The sequence below is a fragment of the Stegostoma tigrinum genome, chromosome 11 (assembly GCF_030684315.1).
Source record: "Stegostoma tigrinum isolate sSteTig4 chromosome 11, sSteTig4.hap1, whole genome shotgun sequence".
In the NCBI taxonomy this organism is placed as follows: Eukaryota; Metazoa; Chordata; class Chondrichthyes; order Orectolobiformes; family Stegostomatidae; genus Stegostoma; species Stegostoma tigrinum.
The window spans coordinates 71,195,272-71,221,290 of record NC_081364.1 but is presented as its reverse complement, the minus strand read 5'-3'; the positions used below and the strand labels follow the sequence as shown (position 1 = coordinate 71,221,290).

The 26,019-nt window shown below is 46.4% G+C and overlaps 1 protein-coding gene and 1 long non-coding RNA gene across 6 annotated transcripts in view; one reads left to right on the top strand and one right to left on the bottom strand.

Annotated features, from left to right (window-relative positions):
• The window catches only part of LOC125449882 (probable G-protein coupled receptor 139), a 77,467-nt gene that overhangs the window by 32,707 nt on the left and 18,741 nt on the right, over positions 1-26,019 (bottom strand). For 2 of the 5 annotated variants that reach the window (XM_059649552.1, XM_059649554.1), the window contains exon 3: positions 5,117-5,234. The exons of the other annotated variants lie outside the window; for them this stretch is intronic. The gene's annotated coding sequence lies outside the window, so the exon portion shown is untranslated. The remainder of the gene's footprint in view (positions 1-5,116; positions 5,235-26,019) is intronic. 5 annotated transcript variants of the gene reach the window in all.
• Positions 1,324-19,673, top strand: LOC132210124 (uncharacterized). Its single transcript, XR_009446326.1, has 4 exons — positions 1,324-1,402; positions 5,956-6,087; positions 14,584-14,681; positions 16,964-19,673. It is a non-coding gene; the product is annotated as an uncharacterized LOC132210124 (long non-coding RNA).

Sequence of the window (26,019 nt, the reverse complement as noted above, 5' to 3'; positions counted from 1 at the left end):
CCTCCCTGCAATAACAACCAAAACAGAATCCCCCTCCTCCTCACGTACCACCACCCCACCAACCTCCGATCCAACACATCATCCATTCACACTTCAGCCATCTGCAATCCAACCCCACCACGAAAGACATTTTTCCATCCCCACCCTTATCTGCTTTCTGGAGGGACCACTCTCTCCATGACTCCCTTGCCGGCTCCACACTCCCCTCCAGCCCCACCACACCCGGCACTTTTCCCTGCAACCGCAGGAAGAGCTACACGTGCACCTATACCTCCCCTGTCACCCCCATCCCAGACCCCACATCTGCTAATGTGGTATACTGCATCCGCTGTTCCCGTTGTGGCACCCTCTACATCGGGGAATCCAAGCAGAGGTTTGGGGACCACTGTGCAGAACACCTATGCTGGCTTCACACTCAACAACTGCACCTCCCAGTCGCAAAACATTTCAAATCCCCTTCCTGTTCCTTAGACGATATGTCCATCATGGGCCTCCTGCAGTGCCACAACGATTCTACCCGAAGGTTGCAGGAACAGCAGCTCATATTCCGCTTGGGAAACCTGCAGCCCAATGTTATCAATGAGGACTTGACAAGCTTCAAAATCTCCCCTCCTCCACTGCCTCCTAAAACCAGCCCAGATTGTCCCCGCCTCCCTGACCTGTTCTTCCTCCCACCTATACCCTTCACCCTCCTCAAGTCCCACCCCCATCTCCTACCTCCTAACCTCATCCCGCCCCTTGACCTGTCTGTCCTCTATGGACTGACCTATCACCTCCCTACCTACACTCACCTTTACTGGCTCCATCCCCGCCCCTTTAACTTTGTCTGTCTCCCCTCCACTAATCTTCTCCTCTCTCCATTTTCTATCCACCTTACCCCCTCTCCCTATTTATTTGAGACCCCTTCCCCTCCCCCATTTCTGATGAAGGGTTCTAGCCCCAAAGTTTGGCCTTCCTGCTCCTTTGATGCTGCTTGTCCTGCTGTGGCCATCCAGCCCCACACCTTGTTATCTCAGATCCTCCAACATCTGCAGTTCCGACTGTCTCTGTTGGAAAAGCTCAGAGATCATAGGAACTGCATTAAAACTGCCAAAAACACCAGCTTTTGTGCCCCTGAGATGCTGCTTGTCCTGCTGTGTCCATCCAGCCCCACACCTTCTTTTGCTGGAAAAGCTCAGCCTGTCTGCAGTATCTGTGAAGGATCAGGCAGAGTTTCACGTTTCGGGCCCAGTGACCCGCCCTCAGAATTGTGGCCTCGTCCTCTGATTGGTTGGAGAACATCCGGTGCCTTCTTCCTGTTCCGCCTCTTGCTTGCTATTGGTCGTGAGATGTCGTTCAGCCAAGGAGCATGCGCACTGGGAGATATCGGGAATGAAATGGTCCTCCATGAGAGCCACAAGCGGTGAGTACAGGTTAAAGGGGAGGGCTGCACGACAGCTCAGTTTAGGTCTCAAGTGTCAAACAGGGGTCTTCTGGTGCTGCGTGTAGGTTGCAGAGAGCCTCAGGCTTACTCCCAGAAACAGGCCCAGACTGTCCTGTGAGAGGGAAAGTCCTGAGATAATGGGAACTGCAGATGCTGGAGAATCCAAGATAATAAAATGTGAGGCTGGATGAACACAGCAGGCCAAGCAGCATCTCAGGAGCACAAAAGCTGACGTTTCGGGCCTAGACCCTTCATCAGAGAGGGGGATGGGGAGAGGGAACTGGAATAAATAGGGAGAGAGGGGGAGGCGGACCGAAGATGGAGAGTAAAGAAGACAGGTGGAGAGAGTATAGGTGGGGAGGTAGGGAGGGGATAGGTCAGTCCAGGGAAGACGGACAGGTCAAGGAGGTGGGATGAGGTTAGTAGGTAGCTGGGGGTGCGGCTTGGGGTGGGAGGAAGGGATGGGTGAGAGGAAGAACCGGTTAGGGAGCAGAGACAGGTTGGACTGGTTTTGGGATGCAGTGGGTGGGGGGGAAGAGCTGGGCTGGTTGTGTGGTGCAGTGGGGGGAGGGGACGAACTGGTCTGGTTTAGGGATGCAGTAGGGGAAGGGGAGTTTTTGAAACTGGTGAAGTCCACATTGATACCATATGGCTGCAGGGTTCCCAGGCGGAATATGAGTTGCTGTTCCTGCAACCTTCGGGTGGCATCATTGTGGCAGTGCAGGAGGCCCATGATGGACATGTCATCTAGAGAATGGGAGGGGGAGTGGAAATGGTTTGCGACTGGGAGGTGCAGTTGTTTGTTGCGAACTGAGCGGAGGTGTTCTGCAAAGCGGTCCCCAAGCCTCCGCTTGGTTTCCCCAATGTAGAGGAACCCGCACTGGGTACAGTGGATGCAGTATACCACATTGGCAGATGTGCAGGTGAACCTCTGCTTAATGTGGAATGTCATCTTGGAGCCTGGGATAGGGGTGAGGGAGGAGGTGTGGGGACAAGTGTAGCATTTCCTGCGGTTGCAGGGGAAGGTGCCGGGTGTGGTGGGGTTGGAGGGCAGTGTGGAGCGAACATGAGAGTCACGGAGAGAGTGGTCTCTCCGGAAAACAGACAGGGGAGGGGATGGAAAAATGTCTTGGGTGGTGGGGTCAGATTGTAAATGGCGGAAGTGTCGGAGGATGATGCGTTGTATCCGGAGGTTGGTAGGGTGGTGTGTGAGAACGAGGGGGATCCTCTTAGAGCGGTTGTGGCGGGGGCGGGGTGTGAGGGATGTGTTGCGGGAAATATGGGAGACGCGGTCAAGGGCGTTCTCGATCACTGTGGCGGGAAAGTTGCGGTCCTGAAAGAACTTGGACATCTGGGATGTGCGGGAGTGGAATGTCTTATCGTGGGAGCAGATGCGGCGGAGGCGGAGGAGTTGGGAATAGGGGATGGAATTTTTGCAGGAGGGTGGGTGGGAGGAGGTGTATTCTAGGTACCTGTGGGAGTCAGTGGGCTTGAAATGGACATCAGTTACAAGCTGGTTGCCTGAGATGGAGACTGAGAGGTCCAGGAAGGTGAGGGATGTGCTGGAGATGGCCCAAGTGAACTGAAGGTTGGGGTGGAAGGTGTTGGTGAAGTGGATGAACTGTTCGAGCTCCTCTGGGGAGCAAGAGGCGGCGCCGATACAGTCATCAATGTACCGGAGGAAGAGGTGGGGTTTGGGGCCTGTGTAGGTGTGGAAGAGGGACTGTTCCACGTAACCTACAAAGAGGCAGGCATAGCTGGGGCCCATGCGGGTGCCCATGGCCACCCCCTTAGTCTGTAGAAAGTGGGAGGAGTCAAAAGAGAAGTTGTTGAGTGTGAGGACGAGTTCAGCTAGGCGGATGAGAGTGTCGGTGGAGGGGAACTGGTCGGGCCTGCGGGACAAGAAGAAGCGGAGGGCCTTGAGGCCATCTCCATGCGGAATGCAGGTGTACAGGGACTGGACGTCCATGGTGAATATGAGGTGTTGGGGGCCAGGGAATTGGAAGTCCTGGAGGAGGTGGAGGGCGTGGGTGGTGTCACGGACGTAGGTGGGGAGTTCCTGCACCAAAGGGGAGAAAATGGAGTCCAGATAGGTGGAGATGTGTTCGGTAGGGCAGGAGCAGGCTGAGACGATGGGTCGACCAGGGCAGGCAGGTTTGTGGATTTTGGGAAGGAGATAGAAACGGGCCGTGCGGGGTTGGGGAATAATGAGGTTGGAGGCTGTGGGTGGGAGGTCCCCTGAGGTGATGAGATCGTGAATGGTGTTGGAGATGATGGTTTGGTGCTCGGGTGTGGGGTCATGATCGAGGAGGCGGTAGCAGGTGGTGTCGGAGAGTTGGTGTCAGCCCTCGGCGATGTAGAAGTCAGTGCGCCATACTACCACTGCGCCACCCTTGTCTGCGGGTTTGATGGTGAGGTTGGGGTTGGAGCGGAGGGCTGCCCGTTCTGCGGGGGAGAGGTTGGAGTGGGTGAGAGGGGTGGAGAGGTTGAGGCGGTTAATGTCTCGACGGCAGTTGGAGATGAAGAGGTAGAGGGAGGGTAGGAGGCCTGGGGGTGGTGTCCAGGAGGAGGACTTGTGTTGGAAGCGGGTGAAGGGGTCAGTGGAAGGAGGGTTAGGTTCCCGGTTGAAGAAGTAGGCATGGAGGCGAAGACGGCGGAACCACTCTCTCCGTGACTCCCTTGTTCGCTCCACACTGCCCTCCAACCCCACCACACCCGGCACCTTCCCCTGCAACCGCAGGAAATGCTACACTTGTCCCCACACCTCCTCCCTCACCCCTATCCCAGGCCCCAAGATGACATTCCACATTAAGCAGAGGTTCACCTGCACATCTGCCAATGTGGTATACTGCATCCACTGTACCCGGTGCGGCTTCCTCTACATTGGGGAAACCAAGCGGAGGCTTGGGGACCGCTTTGCAGAACTCCTCCGCTCAGTTCGCAACAAACAACTGCACCTCCCAGTCGCAAACCATTTCCACTCCCCCTCCCATTCTCTAGATGACATGTCCATCATGGGCCTCCTGCACTGCCACAATGATGCCACCCGAAGGTTGCAGGAACAGCAACTCATATTCTGCCTGGGAACCCTGCAGCCATATGGTATCAATGTGGACTTCACCAGTTTCAAAATCTCCCCTTCCCCTACTGCATCCCTAAACCAGCCCAGTTTGTCGCCTCCCCCCACTGCACCACACAACCAGCCCAGCTCTTCCCCCCCCCCCCCCCACACCCACTGCATCCCAAAACCAGTCCAACCTGTCTCTGCCTCCCTAACCGGTTCTTCCTCTCACCCATCCCTTCCTCCCACCCCAAGCCGCGCCCCCAGCTACCTACTAACCTCATCCCACTTCCTTGACCTGTCCGTCTTCCCTGGACTGACCTATCCCCTCCCTACCTCCCCACCTATACTCTCTGCACCTATCTTCTTTACTCTCCATCTTCGGTCCGCCTCCCCCTCTCTCCCTATTTATTCCAGTTCCCTCTCCCCATCCCCCTCTCTGATGAAGGGTCTAGGCCCGAAACGTCAGCTTTTGTGCTCCTGAGATGCTGCTTGGCCTGCTGTGTTCATCCAGCCTCACATTTTATTAAGAGGGAAAGTCCTGTCAGCTTTTACCCTGTCAAGCCACTTCAGAATGTGATTACAGCAATGAGAGGTGTTCTCAGTAAAGCAGAACTCCAATGTGCACTCACTGGGTAGAGGTCTTTCCACTGTGTCCTCTGTCAGCACCCTTGTGGATTTTTTTAAAATCATTTTTGGCTTGAACCTGAGAGTTGAACGGTGACGTCTGGGCTGTGAGCAGCAGTTGTGCTAAAAAAAAGCAAAATCAATTATTGGTTTCTGAGGCCAGGCCTGGAAGTTAATTGCAGGTTATTTCTTATTCGAAGACTATGTAGACTCTTGGCCATTAATAAGGTCAGCATCTGGGAACTGGTGCCAGCAGGTCTGGGAGGGAACATGGTCCAAACAGAAGGACTTCACAACAGGGGCTTTCTGAGAAAAGGTATTTAGCTGCTGATGTGACAGGGTCAAGGTTTGACAATCCTCTGTCCATGTGAAACAATGCATCATGGAAATTGCTTATGTAATGTGGACAGTTTTGTTTTTGTTTTATTTAAATTTATCCTGTGACTATCTTTGCTGTGACTGGGGCTGGTATCAAAAGCTAATGGTTTAAATCATTGCTGTGCTCACTGAGGACTGTTTGCGATATGCTTGTCCTAGTGCCTGAGACTGATGGAAAAGTGTCCACATGCACATCTTTGACGCTGAGCTGGCTGTTGGTGTGAAAGAGGCTGAGAGAAAGACCAGAGTGGAGGGAGAACTGAGCAGGGTGGGGCCTGTGGTTTGGATATTGGGGTTATTCTTCGCCTGTCAACCCACCACAAAATCCAGACAATTGTTTCTCAAATTTTCCCTCTTGCCCAACTTTACCCCCTCCTGTACACCCAGCCGCTGTCCCACCCCTCAGGTCCCCCAGTATCAGCAAACGTCCAAAGATATTTCTTACATACTATGTTGCTTTTCTCAGGGCATTCAACAACTTGAAAACTGGATTGAAAATGAGAGACAGAGCAGCCACTCCAGAAGCTTCCAAAATCACTCTGCACCTTCTTGAACTGCTGCAATCCACGTGGTGAAGTAGCTCCCATGTTGCAGTTTGGTAAGGAGTTACAGGATTTTCATTCAGTGGTGATAAGGTTGTGCTGATATTTGTGTCAGTTGTAATAATTTTGTTCTTATTCCACCTTCACCATATTAGAAACATAGAAAGTAGGAACAGGTGCAGGCCATTGTAGCTTTTGATCCTTCTCCGATAGTCACTTTGATCATGGCTGATCATCCTACTCAGCCTCTTCCCACTTGAGAGTCATACCCTTTGATCCCTTAAGCCCTCACAACTATACATATCATCATCATCATCATCAGTGTTTGGCCTTAACTGCTTTCTGTGGCAGCAAATTTCACAGGGTCACCAGTCTCTTTTTTTTTAAAAAAGGTTCCCTCATTTCAGTCCTTAACAGCTTAGCCCATGCCCCTACGCTCTGACTCCCTGGTCATTGACAACATTCTTCCTGTATTTAGGCTTGTTAGAATTTTATTGGCTTCTGTGAAACCTTTCCTCATTCTTCGAAACTAGGGTGGCATGGTGGCTCAGTGATTCGCACGGCAGCCTCACAGCACCAGGGACCCAGGTTCGATTCCAGCCTCGGGCAACTGTCTGTGTGGAGTTTACACATTCTCCCCGTGTCTGCGTGTGTTTCCTCTGGGTGCTCCGGTTTCCTCCCACAGTCCAAAGATATGTATGCTAGGTGGATTGGCCATGCTAAATTGCCCGTAGTGTTCGGAGGTACGTGGGTTGGAGGGGGATGGGCCTTTGTGCGATGCTTCAAGGGGTGGTGTGGACTTGTTGGGCCGAAGGGCCTGTTTCCACACTGTAGGGAATCCAATCTAATCTAAACTCCAGTGAATTTCATCCTAACCAATCAGTGCTGTCCTTATACGTAAGTCTTGCCATTCCATGAATCAGTCTCATCAACTGTGTGAATAGCGTCCGTAGCCAGAACATCCTCAGATAAGAATTCCAAATTTGCACATACCACCCCAGGTGTGGTCTCACTAAGATCCTGTGCAATTTCAACAAAACATCCCTGCTCCTGTACTCAAATGCTGTCACTCTGAAGGTCAAAAGAACATTTGCCTTCTTCGCCCCCTGCTGCACCTGCATGCTTACTGTCAGTGACTTGTGTTTTCCTAGTTTTGTAATCCAACTGGATAGTCTTGAACTTATCCACATTACATTTCATCTGCCTTGCATTTTTGCCCCACTCGCTCAACTCCAAGTCACACTGAAGCATATTTGCATCCTCCTCACAGATCACTGTCGTAAACCTGCAAGCTTGCAGATATGATATTCGAGTTTTCTCATTTAAATAACTAATAGATGACGTGAATACCTGGCGTCCATCGCTGACCCCTGCAGTGTCCCCCTGGTCACTGGCTGGCACACAAGAAATGACTGGCACACAGAAGCAATCAGTTCTGTATCCCCGTGAATACCCAATCTCACATGCTTTAACTTCACTTGCTAATCTCTTCTGTGGGACCTTTTGAACGCCTTCTCAAAGCGCACATGAGCCACATCCACTGGCTTTTCAACTCCAAATGTTGCATTCTTTAAACATTCCAGCAGTTTTGTCCAGCATGATTTCCCTTTCATAAATCCATACTGACTCTAATTCTGTCACTGTTTTCCAGTGTTACGTTAAGGTCTATAGTTCTCGGGCTTCTCCCTACATCCCTTCGAAAACAAAGGCATAATATCAGCCATTTCTGGGCTCTGGCACCCCACACATATTTATAGATGATACCAACATTTTTGCAATTTCTTCCCTTACTACCCATAATGTCTTGGATACATTAGATCAGGTGCTGGAGATTTATCCATCTTCATATTTCCAAGATATTTAACACTTCCTGTCCTGCAACATAGACTGTTTCCAAAGTATCAAAAATTATTTGAGTTCTGTAGCCTCCTTCGTTCCAACTTGTCCATGCCGATCAGTTTCCCAAACTGAACGAGTCTCACTTGCTTGTGTTGGGTCCATATCCCTCTAAACCATTCCTCTTCATGTACCTGTACAAATGTCTTTTAAATATTGGAAGTGTACCTGCATCTACCACTTCTGTTGGCAGTTCATTCCACATAGAACCAACCTTCTGTTTGAAAGAGCTCCCCCTTGTTTCTCTTTGAATCTTTCTTCTCTCCCTTTAAAAATATACCCTCCAGTTTTGGACTCCTCTCTACAAGGGAGAAGACCCTTGCTGTACACATTTATACCCCTCATGATTTTATAAACCTCTCTAAAGTCATCCCTCAACCTCCTATTTTCCAGTGAAGTCCCAGTCTCTCCTCATAACTCATACCCTCCAGTACTGGTAACCTGTAGACTGTAAGTGTAGCATGATGCCATCCAGAGTAGAAAGTTAATCCAACCACGAGAAGCATCACACAGTCTCCATCTCTTTGGCCCTTTGTCAAATAGTTTGACAAAAGCAACTGTCCAACTTCATACATGGAGAGTGAATGTTTCAAGTGGTTTTCTCCAGCCCCCTAGTCTTGAAATACAACCCATGAATGAAAAGGGATCTTCCATTCACCTTATCTTTACTCTTCATGATTTTATAAACATATAAGTCCACGCCTCCAATTCTTAGACTGCAGTGGAAAAATGTCTCAACCGATCAAGCCTTTCCTTACGACTCAAAGCCTCCATTTCTGGCAACATCCTGATAAATCTTTTCTGAACCCTCCCCAGCTTGATGATGTTCTTCATATAACAGGAGATCTGAAGTAGCCACCCTTTCAACATGTGACGCCAACCTCAAAGAATTAAGGGCCTGAACCCTGAGGTGTCTCTGTTCGACAACGCTAACCCCAAGGCCCTACGTTTAATTGTACAAGTCCTGATCTTGTTTGTTTTACCAAAATGAAATACCTTGCCTTTATCCAAATTAAACACCACCTGCCATTCCTCAGCCTGTTGACCCTATAAATCAAGATCTCTTTGTAATCTTGGACAGCCTACTTCGCTGTCCACTATCCTGCCTATTTTGGTGTCATCTGCAAACATGCTGACCATGTCTCCACTATTCTCATCTAAATCACTTTTTTATGTAAAGTCAAACAAAATTGGAGTGAACACTGACCCCTGTGGAACACTTCTGGGAACAGGCCTCCGGTCTGATAAACAACCCTCTACCACCAGTCCCTGTGTCCTGTCACTAAGCCATATTTGTACCCAGTTGACAAGCTCCCCCTGAATCCCATACGATCTAACTTTACTAATTAGTCCACCTTGTTGGAACCTGTCAAAAGCTTTACTCTTGTCAAAATAAACTACTTCCACCACTCTGCCTCAATTATCTTCTTTGTTACTTCTCCAAGAAAATCAATCAACTAATCATTCCTACCTCTCCAAATATATAAATCCTACATTTCACTATTACCTTCAACTACATTACCAAAATCGAAGTCAGACTCTCAGCTCGATAGCTCCCAGGCTTCTCCTTACGTCCCTTAAACGAAGGCACAATTTTTGCCACTCTCCAGTCATCTGGCACCTCACCCGTAATTATACATGATACAAATATTTCTGCAAAGGGGCCCCATGTTTTCTCTTTAACTTCCCACAACACGATTTGATTCATTGGAGCAGGACCTGGAGGTTTAAAGTCAGAGTGTAATACAGCATGGAAACAGGCCCTTCGGCCCAAACTGGTCCGTGCTGACTATGGTGCCCACTCAGCAAGTTCTAACTGCCTGCATTTGGTCCATATCCCCCTCCAAACACATTCCATCCGTGTACCTACCCAAATGTGTTTTAAACGTTGTTTTTGTGCCTGTCTCAACCGCTTTCTCTGGCAGCCCATTCCAAATATGCACCACTTTCTGTGTGAAGAAGTTTCTCCTCACATCCTCCTTAAATCTGTACACTAGTTTTCCATTCCCCATCCCTGGGGAAAAAGACTACATGCATTCTTCCTATCTGAGCCCCTCATGATTTTATTCACATCAGTTAGGTCACCGCTCATTCTCCTCCATTCCAAGGAATAAAGTCGAATCCTGGCCAACCTCTCCTTAGAACTCACCTACTATTCCTGGCAACATCCTTGTAACTCTTCTTTGCACATTTTCCAGTTTAACTATGCCTTTCCTGTAACAGGGTGACCAAAACTGTACACCACACTGCAAGTGTGGCCTCACCATTGACCTGTACATCTTTAATATCCCAACTCCTATATGCACTGCCCCGACCGAAGAAGGCCGGCATGCTAAATGCTTTGCTCACCACCCTGTCTACCTGTGGTGCTGCATTCAACCAACTATGTACTTGTGCTTCTCAGTGTCTCTGTCCCACAATACTCCTCAGAACTTACCATTCACTGTATGATTCTGACCTCAGTTGAACTTTCCAAAAGCCAACACCTCACGCTTAGCTGTATTGAATTTCATTTGGCAATCCTCAACCCACTTCCCCATCTGATCACAATCCCCCTGTAATTTTTGATACCTCAGCGATACCTCTTAAGTTTGCAGATGATACAAAATTACTAATCATGCCATATACATTCACTTCCAGATCATTTATGTAAGTGATAAATGACAAAGGTCCCAGTACTGACCCCTGTGTCACACCATGAGCCACAGGAATCCAGTCCAAGAACAAACCTTCAGCCATCACGCTCTGCTTCCTACCATCGATCCCATGAGCTAGCTCTCCCTGGATCCCGCACAACCGAACCTTCATGACTCGCCTGCTGTATGGGGCCTTGTTAAAGGCCTTACTAAAGTCCACATAGACAGCATTCTCTGCCTTACTGTCATCAATCCTCTTGCTTACCTTTTCAAAAAGAATGAATAGATTTGTCAGACATAATTCATGTGCACAAAGCCATGATGACTATCCCAAATCAGACCTTGAATATCCAAGCATTTGTGCATCCACTCCCTGTATATCTTCTTTAATGCCGTGTCTCCCACTAGCTCACTGGACTGTAGTTCCCTGGCTGGTCTTTGCGACCTTTCTTAAACAATGAGACAACAGTCGTCACCCTCCAGTCTTCTGGAATTTCAGCAGTGGCAAAAGATGAAGCAAAAATCTCTGCAATTTCTCTCCCAGCCTCCCGCAGTGTCCGAAGCTGGACTTCATCAGGTCCAGTGGATTTATCAACCTTAAAGTGCTTTAAGGCTGTAAACACCTCCGCGATGGTCCAGAACATCCCCACTTGCTTCCCTTTTTATCCTTAGCATCCATGATTATCTACTTAGTAAACACTGAGAAGAAATTCATTAAAAATCTCCCCCATTTCTGTGAACTGTTTTCAAACCAAAATATTTCTACTCCTGACTTGTCTAGCCTCCATTTCTTTCTCAACAGTAAAAACTGATGCAATATATTCCTTTAAGATCTCTCTCTCCTCCTGTGGTTCAACACAAAGTTGACCTTTTTCATCTTTATGGAGGCCTGCTTGCTCTCTCGGTGCTCTCTTCCTCTTAATGCACTTGTAAAAACTCTGAATTATTCTTAAGCTTATCTACCATGGCAGTTTCAAGTTGCTTTTTTGCCGTCCTAATCTCCTGTTTAAGAATTCCCCTGACACTATTTACACTGTTCAAGATATTCACTTGAGCCAAGTTGTTTGCATCTAATAATTTATTATTATTTTTATTCTTGACTAAAACCTGAGTATCGTTTTCACCATTTGTCTCTAATCCTACCAGCCTTAACTTTCACTCGAACAGGGACATAATGACTCTGAATTATCACACTTTTGAAAGCCTCCCACTTATCAGACACCCTTATACCTGCAGTCTACTCCTGATAACTTTTGAAAGTTACAAAAACAGAAGTTGCTGGAAAAGGTCTGCTTACCAGGTCTGGCAGTATCTGTGAGGAAGAGTCAGAGTTAACGTTTCGGGTCCGTTGATCCTTCCTCAGAACTTTTGAAAGGTCTTGTCTTATACCATTAAAATTTGCCTTCCTCCAATTGAAAAATTCTAATTTTTCTGGAAGACATATCCTTTTCCACAACTGTTTTAAAACTGATAGAATTACTATCACAAGATTCAAAGTTTCTCTGTTCTGTCACTTCAGTCACTTGCTATGCCTTATTAACCAAGAAAAGCTTTTCATTTTCATAGGAACATTGATTTATTGGTAAAGAAAATTTTCTTGAACACATTTCACAAATTACTCACCATCCAAACCTTTAAAACTCTGTCAGCCCAGGTAAATGTTTGGAAACTGAAGATCACTAACTATTATAATCTTATTATTCTTACACCTATCTGATATCTCTCTGCACATTTGTTCCTCAATTTCCCTCTGACTATTAGGAAGCCTCTAGTACAATCCCATTAGATGAGCGTTCCTTTTTATTTCTAATTTCAACATAAGTTTTCATTGGATAGTGTTTCTAAAGTATCTCTTCTGGTGATAGCAGCAATGTTTTCCTTATTAATAAAAGCTACTCCCTCACCTGTTTTGCCCCCCTTTCGATCTTTCCTCTGAAATCTGGAACATTATTACAGGCAAAATATCTTGCAGGAGGTGGATGAAGTGGAAAAATTCTTCCTACCAAAATGAATGGAGCACAATATTCGTTAAATGGAATTCTGAAGTGCAGAAGAATTTTAAATTAAGAAATTGAGTTTCAGAGTTAGTGTGCAGATATAGAATGTTATCAGAGGGTCATACAGCATGGAAACAGGCCCATCTAGTTCATGCCGACCATGTTCCCAAACTAAACTAGTCCCATCTTCCTGCGTTTGGCCCATATTCGCTCTAAACTGTTCAAATTCATGTACTTATCTGAATGTTTTTTAAACATTGTAATTGTAACCCCATCCACCACTTCCTTTGGCAGTTCATCCCACACATTGAGTACTCTGTGTAAAACAAAAAGTTGTCCGTCATGTCCTTTTTAAATTTTTCTCCCATCATCTTAAAAAAAAAAGCCCCTGGTTTTGAAACCCCCCACCTGAGGGAAAATACTTTTGCTATTCCTTATCTGTGTCCCTCATTATGTTATTAACCTACATAAGGCCATTTCTCAGCCCCTTACCTTCCAGTGAAAGAAGTCCCAGCCGATCCAGCGTATTTTTATAACTCAAACCCTCCATTCCCAGCAATATCCTGGTAACTTTGTCCAAACCCACTCCAGTTTAATAATAATCTTCCCATAACAGGGTGACCAGAGCAGCACACAGTCCGACAGAAGAGCCAACATAACTTCCCAACTCCTGTACTCAAAGGCCTGAGCAATGAAGACAAGTGTGCTAAATGCCTTCCTCACCACCCTGTCTACCTGTGATACAAATTTCAAAGAATGATGTACCTGAAACCTGAGGTTTTTTTCTGTTCTGCAACACTACCCAGAGACCAACCATTAATTGTGCAATTCCTGCCTTTGTGAAGTATTGCATTGTGGTAAAACAAACATTTATCCAAATAAAATTCAATCTGCCATTCCTCAGCCCATTGCCCCAATTGATTAAGATCTCTCTGAAATCCAGAAAGCTACGAGGCCATCTCCCTTGTTATGACAACAAATAATCATCAATGAAAAGATGTTCTGCTTCATTTGTACAAGGAAGGGGTCAGACCAAATCTCGAATACTGTCTGCAGGTTTTGGTCTTCTGTTCGTTTATTCAAAGTGGCTCAGAGGAGGTTTACAAGATTGAAACCCGGAATCAGTGGGTTGTCTGAGGAAGATGGATTGGGCAGGAAAGAGGGAAAAGGATTTGTCAGGAGCTGCTGATTAAAACAGGAAACTGATGTGAGCCAGGATATAGGGTGTATTGAAGTAAAGTCTGTTTGGGTTGAGCTGAGAAACACCAATGGACAGAAAATGACCTTAGTGCTGCATATGGACCCCAAGCTGCAGTAATATTGGGGAAGGCATTAGGGTGGATTTGAGAGATACAAGGCATAAAGGTATGGCTTTAATTACAGCTGACTGCAACCTATTTATAAATTGTCCAAATCACAACTGTAGCAGTACAGTAGAGGAGGAATCCTGTGTCTATATGGTACAATTTTATGAATCAACATGTTGAATAAGCAGATGGGTGTTGTACAATGAGGATGGAATAATTGACAATCCAGTTGAGTATGGGCCCTTAAGGACGAGTGACCACAACAGGATAGAATTCTTCACAAAGCTGGAGAGTGATATTGTAGTTTCTGAGACTCTGGTCCTATAATTAAATGAAAGAAGTTAAAATGGTATGAGGCATGAGCCAGTTGTGATAAATGGTGAATCAGTGTTTAAATGGATGATGGGAAATGGGTAATGGCAAACATTGAAAGAGGGTGTGGACAAGCTGTGGAAGTTCTTCATCGCAGCCAGGCACAAGAACAAAATGGGAAACATGATCAAACCACAGCACAGAAAGGGAAATGAACACGTATTAAATTTAAGGAAGCAACATACACAATTAGGCCAATAAAACAACTGACAACAGGATTGGGAGCAGTTTAGATTTCTGCAAAGGGAAACCAAGGGATTTAATCAGAGTGAGAAAACAGAACATGAGTGCACACTGCAAGGACCAAACAAACCAATAGAATTTTGTTTTGTATTCATTCACAGGATGCGAACTTCCCTGGCTTGGCCAGAATTTATTGCCCAGAGGGCTATCAAGTGTCAGCTGCATTGCTGTACGGCTGGAGTCACACAGACCAAACCAGGTAAGGGAAACAGTTCCTTTCCCTGAAGGATATTAGTGAGCCAGATGGGTTTTTCCTGACGATCAACAACGGTTTCTTGATCATCATTAAACTCTTAGTTGAAGATTGGCAGTGAAAGACTGGTCACGAAGAATATAGAGTCTCCTTACAAGCAGAAACAAGGAATTTATAATGGGGTGCATAGTGATGACAGACCAATTCGATATGTCTGAAGTTTTCAAAAAGGAGGATACAAATAACGTCCCAAAATTAAGGGGATCACGGGGTTTAATGGGAAGGTGGAATCAGTATTAGTAGGAAAATGATATTGGGACAACTAATGGGATAACAGGCAGATAAATCCCCAGACACTGATAACCTTCATCTCAAAGTACCTTAGGAAGTGGCTGTAGAAATAGCAGATTCACAAGCGGTTATCCTCCAAATTCTATAGACTCAGTTTTTATGGATTGGAGGATCGCTACTGTAACCCCAATATGTAAGAAGGGAGTCAGAAAGAAAACAGGGAATTTGCATAAAATTGTTGGTTGGAAAAACATGTTTGTGTCCACTATAAAAGATGGAATGACAGAGTACTTGCAAGATAGTGTCAAGATCAGGCAGAGTCAGCAGAGCGTTTTTCCGTGCTGTAGACTCTGTGTTGGGTATGAATTCCCTCCACGCCACTCACCATCCTGACTTGGAAATGTATTGTTGTACCTTCAGTGTTGCTGGGTCAAAATCCTGAATTCTCTCCCTAACAGCATTACGCATCTACCTACCACTCAAGGACTACAGTGGTTCATGAAAGCAGATCATGGCCCCTTTCTTAATGACAGTTAAACACAGCCAGCAATGCCCACAGGATGTGTTTTTAAAAAGACTATCAAGGCCAAGTGCGAATGTGGAATTGAATCCTAAATAGATCAACTTTGACCTTTTTGAGGCTCGAGAGGCAGAATGGATAACTGATTCCTAATTCATGTGTTCTCTACTCCTATTAAAATGCATCATCTCACCAGGAATGATGTATTCCCTGTAATTTAGAAGGATGACAGCTGATGTGATTAAAACTTTTCAAATGTTAATTAAAGCTGGTCGGGGTGTAGAGAGGAACTAATCCACTGGGTGAGTGAAGTGGGAGCTCAAACACCCTCCTCACCCACAGTAATCAGACAAGACTCAAGTTTCTTTGTCCTGCAGTTTATTCAAACATCGGAATGAGGAACAATTGTGGGTTACTCGGCCCCTCGAGCCTGCTCTGCGACTCAATAAAATCACTGCTGATTTAATTTCAACCTCAGCTCTATGTACCTGCATATCTCCGAATATCTTTCATTGTCTTGGTCAGCAAGAGTCTGTCTCTGCCTTTTTTTAAAAAATAAAGATTTTGCATCCACTGCCTTTTGGCGAAGGGAATCTCAAAGATTCTCAGCCCTCTGAGAGAAAAGAAATGTTCCTCACTATTTCAAATGGACTCACCCTTACCTTTAAACAATGACCCTTAGGTTCTAGATCCTTCCACAAGAGGGACCATGTTTTCACCATGCATCTGGTCAGGTCCCCTCAGGATCTTTCATGTTTCGATTTAGTCTCGTCTTTCTTTTCTAAACTCCAGACAATACAGACCCAGCCTGTATTTTCCTCTAGATGTTCCTTTAAGGCCATCCACTCATTCCAGGTATTAGTCCATTGAATCTGCCCTGAAATGTTTCATAACAACCTTCTCACCAGTGCAAAAGGGGAATTAATTATCGAAAGGAGGACCATGAATTCCCACCTGCTTGCAGGAATGCATTTTCAGCCAGCTTCGGTCATTTACACGTATCCAATTACAGACTGACACAGGTTATGGTCAGATAGTTGTACGGTTTGTATTGTTACACCGACAGCATTGTTGTGGTCTCACTCAAACCTCCCACTCTGCTGGCTCTGCACAAATAATGATTGGCTCTGCAGCCAGTTCCCACAGCCTGATTTGTCCTGTATTTTTCATCTTCTGTCCTTTCAAAGATATCAAATGATCCAAGTGGAATAGCTCAGCAGGACTGACAACATCTGTGAAGGAAAGAACAGAGTTAATGTTTTGAGTTTGGTGACCTTTCCTTTGAACTTGAGAAAGGATCATCAGACCTGAAACATTAACCTGTTTTTTTCATTCACAGATGTTGCCAGACCTGCTGAGCTTTACCAGCAAATTATTTTTCATTCCTGATTTACAGCGTCTGCAGTTTTTAATGATCCAGGTGACAGTCTAGCAGCTTTCATTCTACTTTTAACTGTTGTAAATTTATTTTTTCCAGGGAATTGGAAAGGGAGCATTTACTGACAAGCTGCTCAACTCACACATTGGATCAAAAACTGCCAGGAACACTTAATTCTCAGGAACTTTGAATATGGAAGGAACAAGTGTCATTCACAGTGAAGAGAAACCACACACGTGGTCTGTGTGGACAAGCCTTCAGTCAATTGTCTGACCTGTCAGTACGTAAATGCAGTCAAAACTGGGTGACAACCATAACATCAAACAGCTCTTGCTTTATAATATCATGGTCATGGATCTCAGTTTGAGTTAAGCAAGGGCCACTCATCTCCTCTCATCCCAACATTCTTAGCGCAAACGTGGACCAAACAGCTGAATTCCAAATGTGAGAGGGACTATCCACTATCCTGAGGCTCCATTTGACAGAGCATTGCATGAAGGAATCATAACAAAGCTAAATTCAATAGGAACCAGAGAATATTATTCTTCCTTGGATAGCTGGTTTTTGAAAAGATTGCCTCTTCAGACCTCAGTAAATCGAAACAAGGTGAATTTATTCAAACTTGTACCACATACATGTGGAAGAGGTCTGTCAGTTTAGCTCAGAGATACTACGCTTTTACAGCTCAAAACAGCATATGCAGGCATTTTCATGTAAGAATGGTTGCATGTGACATTGATATAAAATAAATTATATGCCACTTACTACAAAAACAGGATGCTGTTCAGTTTCTGACAAAGTTCTGAGTCCTCTAATTTCAACAGGACTTCCACTTCCATACTATCTTCAGAGCTTCTCTATCCCACCATCAGCTCACAGCTGGGTGAGCAATACTTACGTGACTATCTTAAGCTGTACAGATAGTTTCAGAGCCCTAAGTAACTGTTGATGGTTTACTGTTATGGACCTGCAGTTAAACTGTCTGAGCCACAATAACTCTGACCTGATATGGTTGTATTTGACAGTTACCTTGTGCTGCACTGCTTGGACAAGTTTATTTTCTACCTGTTCTGTGTTTTAAAGTTCTGCTCCTTTTCCTTCTCTGTTTCCAATGTACATTCTCCTATCCTGCTTACCCTACTTCCCCTGGTTTGATAATACTGAATACAGAAGAGGAGGCTTGTGATTGTAGGACGGCAATTGTCTCAGCTGCAGGAGTTCCTCAGGATCAGGTTCTATTCCCAACCACCTTCAGCTGTTTCATCAATGACCTTCCCTGCGCCATAAGGTCAGAAGTGGGAATGTTTGCTGCTGCTGGCACAATACTTTAGCACTGTTTGTGGCTCCTTGGATACTGAAGCAGTAGATATCTAAATGCAGTATGCCTGGACAACATTGAAGTGAGCCTGCCATGTGACAAAGAACATTTGCACCAACAAGTACCTACAGATAATAACCAAATCTGAGAAATGAGAATCTAACCACAGCCAAATGACATTCACTGGGTGTATCTTTATGGAATTCCCCATTATCATCATCCTGGGGGCTAATATTGATGAGAAACTGAATTGGAACTATCAGCTGAATAATGTGCCTGCAAAATACGTCAAACCCTCTCAACCACCTGATCTTCCTGTTCAACCACGTTCAGGGATTTGTGAATGTTCATTCCAAGGTCTGTTTGTTCTTCTACACCACTCGCTATTCCTCACTTTCATAGTTCAGTCTCCCTCAATTCATCATCACTCACTCCTGTGGATTCAATTCCTTTCACCATTTTATCTTTCCACTTGATTGATAACTCCCTGCAGTCCACGGTTTTCTTCGTCATGGTCAACTACATGATTATTTAATCTAAATTATGGCTTCTACAACTAGGTTTTAATGATGGTTATACATCAGAAAGCAGTGGAACTCCACTGGATTAAAAACTGAAAGGACTGCAATTGCTGCAAATCAGAAACAAATTAAAAAACAGAAAAGACTGGAAAAGGTCAGTAGAACTGGCAGCAAATGTGGAGAGAAATCAGAGGTAACATTTCAGGTCGAGTAACCCTCAGAATTCCACTGGAAACAAGTGTCCAGGTATGGTTCCTCCTTAGGTGGGGATTCGCAGCAGCTATAACAGCAGAGTGTAACTACATGTGAATTTGTGGGTGTCTCCGGATTTTATTTTTTGAATAATCCCTTCCCACACATGGGACTGGTGAACAACCTCTCCCCAGTACACCTGAGTAAATCAGTTTCCACCTCAGTGAGTAATTGAATCCTTCCCTCAGTCTGCACAGTTTGCTGGTTTCTCTGTGCTGTGGGTGTCCTTGTCTGATTCCAGATTGGGCAATCAGGTGAACTCGAGTCAATGCAGAGAGAAGGCCTTTTTTTTTCCGAGTTGTGAATGTGTTTTTGTTCTTCCTTCTTCTCCCATAGGAGGTGGGTATTGCTGGTCAGGAGAGCATTTGTTGTTCATCCCTAATTTATCTTGAGCTGATGTCAGACGGCAGATAGGGATCAACGATGTTGTTGTGGGCCTCAAGTCACTTGTACGCCAGACCAGGCAAGGACTTCCCTTCCAAAGGGACATGAATGAATGGGATTTGGGAAATTAAGGTCATGGCCTCTGTTCCTGAAATTCAGGTTTACTTTCCAGATTTTATACATTGAATTCAAACTCCAGCAGCTGCTGTGTCTCAGTCCCCAGGGATTATCACCACTGCACTGCTATCTCTCTGCTGTGATAATGGGAACTGCAGATGCTGGAGAATCCAAGATAATGAAATGTGAGGCTGGATGAACAAAGCATGTCCAGCAGCATCTCAGGAGCACAGAAGCTGATGTTTCGGGCAGAGACCCTTCATCAGAGAGGGGGATGGGGTGACGGTTTTGGAATAAATAGGGAGAGAGGGGGAGGCTGACTGAAGATGGAGAGAAAAGAAGATAGGTAGAGAGGAGAGTATCGGTGGGGAGGGGATAGGTCAAGGAGGTGGGATGAGGTTAGTAGGTAGGAGATGGAGGTTGCGGCTTGGGGTGGGAGGAAGGGATGGGTGAGAGGAAGAACAGGTTAGGGAGGCAGAGACAGGTTGGACTGGTTTTGGGATGCAGTGGGTGGAGGGCAAGAGTTGGGCTGGTTGTGTGGTGCAGTGGGGGGAGGGGACGAACTGGGCTGGTTTTGGGATGCATTGGGGGAAGGGGAGATTTTGAAGCTGGTGAAGTTCACATTGATACCATTGGACTGCAGGGTTCCCAAGCGGAATATGAGTTGCTGTTCCTGCAACCTTCGAGTGGTATAATTGTGGCACTGCAGGAGGCCCATGATGGACATGTCATCTAAAGAATGGGAGGGGGAGTGGAAATGGTTTGCGACTGAGAGGTGCAGTTGTTTATTGTGAACCGAGCGGAGGTGTTTTGCAAAGTGGTCCCCAAGCCTCCGTTTGGTTTCCCCAATGTAGAAGAAGCCACACCGGGTACAGTGGATGCAGTATTGGCAGATGTGCAGGTGAACCTCTGCTTAATGTGGAAAGTCATCTTGGGGCCTGGGATAGGGGTGAGGGAGGAGGTGTGGGGGCAAGTGTAGCATTTCCTGCGGTTGCAGGGGAAGGTGCCGGGTGTGGTGAGTTTGGAGGGTAGTGTGGAGCGCACAAGGGAGTCACGGAGAGAGTGGCCTCTCCGGAAAGCAGACAGGGGTGGGGATGGAAAAATGTCTTGGGTGGTGGGGTCGGATTGTAGATGGCGGAAGTGTCGGAGGATGATGCGGAGGTTGGTGGGGTGGCGTTTGAGAACGAGGGGGATCCTCTTTGGGCGGTTGTGGCGGGGCGGGGTATGAGGGATGTGTTGCGGGAAATGCGGGAGACGCGGTCAAGGGCGTTCTCGACCACTGTGGGGGGAATGTTGCGGTCCTGGAAGAACCTGGACATCTGGGATGTGCGGGAGTGGAATGCCTCAAAGGGGAGAAAATGGAGTCCAGACAGGTGGAGATGAGTTCGGTGCCGTCTCCCGCATTTCCCGCAATGCATCCCTCACACCCCGCCCCCGCAACAACCGCCTAAAGAGGATCCCCCTCGTTCTCACACACCACCCCACCAACCTCCGGATACAATGCATCATCCTCTGACACTTCCGCCATCTGCATTCTGACCCCACCACCCAAGACATATTTCCATCCCCACCCCTGTCTGCTTTCTGGAGAGACCACTCTCTCCGTGACTCCCTTGTTCGCTCCACACTGCCCGCCAAACCCACCACACCCGGCACCTTCCCCTGCAACCGCAGGAAATGCTACACTTGCCCCCACACCTCCTCCCTCACCCCTATCCCAGGCCCCAAGATGACTTTCCACATTAAGCAGAGGTTCACCTGCACATCTGCCAATGTGGTATACTGCATCCACTGTACCCGGTGTGGCTTCCTCTACATTGGGGAAACCAAGCGGAGGCTTGGGGGCCGCTTTGCAGAACACCTCCGCTCAGTTCGCAATAAACAACTGCACCTCCCAGTCGCAAACCATTTCTACTCCCCCTCCCATTCTTTAGATGACATGTCCATCATGGGCCCCCTGCAGTGCCACAATCATGCCACCCGAAGGTTGCAGGAGCAGCAACTCATATTCCGCTTGGGAACCCAGCAGCCCAATGGTATCAATGTGAACTTCACCAGCTTCAAAATCTCCCCTTCCCCCACCGCATCCCAAAACCAGCCCAGTTCGTCCCCTTCCCCCACTGCTCCACACAACCAGCCCAGCTCTTCCCCTCCACCCACTGCATCCCAAAACCAGTCCAACCTGTCCCTGCCTCCCTAACCTGTTCTTCCTCTCACCCATCCCTTCCTCCCACCCCAAGCCGCACCTACATCTCCTGCCTACTAACCTCATCCCACCTCCTTGACCTGTCCGTCTTCCCTGGACTGACCTATCCCCTCCCTACCTCCCCACCTATACTCTCCTCTCCACCTATCTTCTTTTCTCTCCATCTTCGGTCCGCCTCCCCCCTCGCTCCCTATTTATTCCAGAACCGTCACCCCATCCCCCTCTCTGATGAAGGGTCTGGGCCCGAAACGTCAGCTTCTGTGCTCCTGAGATGCTGCTGGGCCTGCTGTGTTCATCCAGCCTCACATTTCATTATCTCTCTGCTATATTGCCTTATTGTAGAGGATAACTTTCACTTTTCAGATCATCCCAGACTGACAGACAAGAGAAAGCCATTTGGACCATCACATCAGTGTTGGTTCCTGTTGAGAAAGGGATTGAGTGAAAGGAAAAAGTACCAGCTGGTGCATGTTTGTAACATTTACAGTGTGTGTCCATGTCAGGATAAATGTGGTTTAAATGTAGATTGAAGTGGTTACTGAGAGCAAGAAGCTGATGCAGAGACAATGTGAGCAAAATTAACTTAGCTGCTAACAAACATCAATTTGTTGGTGTAAGCAGTAGAGAATGCATTCAATCCAGTGACCTTCTGGGTAATCGGCCAAGCATGCTACCTCTACATCACACTCTCCCCCCACCCCCACCCCCCCCCCACGCGTGCGTGCGCGCGCACACACACACACACACACAAATGTATGACTAACCGACACACAATGTCCAATGGGCCAAGCAGACCAGCAACCCACACAGGTGGGCAGACTCATCATTTGACCGAACTTTGAGTAAACGCTAAACCAACAGTTACATCCCTCATTCCAAAGAAGAGGTCACTGATCTGGGAACATTAACCCTGCTTTCTCTCCGCAGATGCCGTCAGACTTACTGAGTTTCACCAGCAATTTCTGTCTTTGTTATATTTCTCATTGTTATTTATCTGTGGGTGATAACTTTCCCTGGATTGTGAACAATGACATTCAAATTCATCGGAAGGCTATCGTCGTTCCCCACTCTCTTTGTCATCCTTTTCTCACCCTTCTGCCTTCCATTGTCACACCCCACAGCTGGTAGGTTTTTTCACTTCCTCCCCATAATGGTGTCAAACACATGAAAATTCAACTGGTTCCAATGAAAAGGATGTGGATATGAAATAAAAATCAAGTCTTAAAAGACAGAGATAGACATACTAAAAGTGAATTTAACAGGCAGGGGAGTCTCTCAGGGGATGGGAGAGCAATCTCTAATATGATTGATAATTGAGACATTTCCCTGGGAAAGTTCAAGATCCAACAAAAGAAGCTAGTCTTTTTACAAATTCTGTTTTGACCAACATTGCTCTGTGATATTTCCCACAGCCCGATGACCCAATAATCCCTGTTCCATGTTAATAAAAGCATCTCTGGGTGAGGTTCAAGCTCACAGCCTCGGCATTTTATGCACCTCTGTACCGTCATCGAAGGACCGCACGCTCACCGATTGTGTGACAGGAACTACAGAGTAGCCCTGTGCGCTCATTGCCATCCCCCATTTCCCGTTGTATCTTCGTGGCTGGGCCACTGAGGCTCTGATTCCAGGCCTGGGAACTGGGATTATCTGGTCTTCTGCAGCAGTACCTTGTGTGAGGGAATTTTGGTGAGGTTGCCTATGTTAAACAGACAACAATAGAAGGACACAGTACGCCCCCACACACTGGCCACACTGTCATACGTTAAGAATATATTGGAAGTGACAACAAGACCCCTCAGACCACTCAGAACCATGGTGATGGACAGGCCCACAGCCGCTCAATGACAAACACGTACAAGAATTAAAGAGCCCATTCCCACAACATGCAGAACCAATGTGGTTTACAAAATACTATGCAATTACGACTGTAAAGATTACATTGGGCAGACAGGAATGAAACTAGACATTGGAATTCAAAAACTTCAACGAGCAGCATAATGGAATGACAAACTCTCCTTAATATCGAGACACTCAGACAATGAAGGCCATCAGTTCAACTGGGACAAGGTAACCGTAGTAGCCCATACCAAACATAGACACACATAGGAATTCCTAGAGGCATTGTTCTCCACCCGTCATGTAATCATCAAACATAAAGAATTGGACTCCTATACAAACCCACACAGATCAAAACCAGAAATGACACTACTCGCCATAACAGAGCAAACAGTATGAATTCCAAGCAGAGGAGAAAAACATTGCTTCAATGGAGGCTCTACTGATGATGCCCCCTAGCATGGTGATGAAACATCTGAACAAGAACAAGCCAGCTCGGCGAACAACTCAACAACTCACCCACAAACTGAGCTATAGATCTTTGCCAACTTTGAGCCGAGCTCAATGTGAGAGCTGAAGACCAGTTTTCCTGTTTACCCTGGTAAACAGATCACTCCGGATCAATCAGCCACATTGACTATCATTTGTGTGTTGCCCTTTCCATGTCTCAACTTGGTTCAGCTTTCTGAGGGGTTCCATGCAATTTTCATTTTGCACATTTTACTGCGGAGAGTTTTGCAGCCTCATTTCAAGACCATTGAGTTTACAAACAGAAAGAGACCATTCAGACCATCACTTCAGCTCTGCCATTCAATGAGATCCTGTCTGATCTGCACTTTGTTGCCTTTCCCCATAATCCTTGATACCTTTATTGCTTAAAGATCTGTTGATCTCAGCCTTAAATGTACTTATTGGCCCAGCCACAACAAACCTCTGCTGCAAAGAATTCCACCAATTCACAACTGTCGGAGAGAATAATTTCTTCTTCATCTCTGGTTTAAATATGAAACCCCACTCTGATATGAGGTATTCTGGTCCTAGACTGTCCTAGAAGGGAACCAACCTTTCTGCATCCAACCCGTTAATTCTCCAAAAAACCTGCATGTTTCAATAAGGAGCAAGGTTTTTGTTTTGCAGGACAGTGTTTGAGCAGATGAAGGAAATGAATTTCAGAGCTCCAGAGTGTTAGAAAAGGATTTTCAGATCAGAAACTTGCTTAGATACAGCAAGATCTAAGCGTGCCACTTGATTCTTTAATCATTCAGCACTGGATATTATTGGTCTTTGAATGTCAGTATTGAGTCAAATAAAAGTAACGTTAAGTTCCTTCCTTTCATCTCCCAGTAACTATTGCCCAATATCTTAAATCTTTGTTTCTAATAATTTTACGATCAGTGAAGAGGAACAGCTGCTCTTTACCTACCTGATCTAAATCTATCATAAAACCTAAACACCTTTGTCAAAGATCACCTCAGTCTCCTTTGCGTTGTGCAGAACACTTCAGTTTCTCCAACCTGACCTTACAACTAATATCCCTCAGTTCTTGAATCATTCTGATCAATCTCTGTTCGATCACTCCACAGACCCTCACATCCTTTGTGCACACCACCTGTTTGTGCAGACCCGAATGCTCTGTGTTCAAGTGGGTGATATTATCACACACGGGCAATTGCTTCGTGATGTCACCCCAATTCATGGGCATTTCATGAACTGTGGGTTTCCTCTGACCCCAGTCGTTCTGATGTCTTTTGAGCTGCAGACTCCAGCATTTGATTTTAAAGTTGAAGACAATGAAATTATTTTAGTATTTTTAACCAGAAATGTACACATTTTGTATCAGAGATAATGGGAACTGCAGATGCTGAAGAATCCGAGATAACAAAGTGTGGAGCTGGATGAACACAGCAGGCCAAGCAGCAGCTTAGGAGCACAAACCCTCCCCCCACTGCATCCCAAAACCAGCCCAGCCTGTCTCCACTTCCCTAACCTGTTCTTCCTCTCACCCATTCCTTCCTCCCACCTCAAGCCACACCTCCATTTCCTACCTACTAACTTCATCCCACCTCCTTGACCTGTCCATCTTTCCTGGGCTGACCTATCCCCTCCCTACCTCCCCACCTGTACTCTCCTCTCTGCCTCTCCACCTATCTTCTTTTCTCTCCATCTTCGGTCCGCCTCCCCCTCTCTCCCTACTTGTTCCAGATCCCTCTCCCCATCCCCCTCTCTGATGAAGGATCTGGGCCCGAAACGTCACCTTTTGTGCTCCTGAGATGCTGCTTGGCCTGCTGTGTTCATCCAGCCTCACACTTCATTAAGTTGCAGCAATCAGTATGTTTCTATGCTTTTCGTCTCTACAGCTCTTGGATCTTAATTTGCAATTCTAAATTACCAGATTGTAATTGGAATGTATGGAGTCAAAGCCAAACCATTCGTGACTTATTCAATGTACTGAACTTAATATCCACCATCCATGAAGGGATGAGAGTGATGTTAGGGATGTTGGAGTGGCTTGGGAACC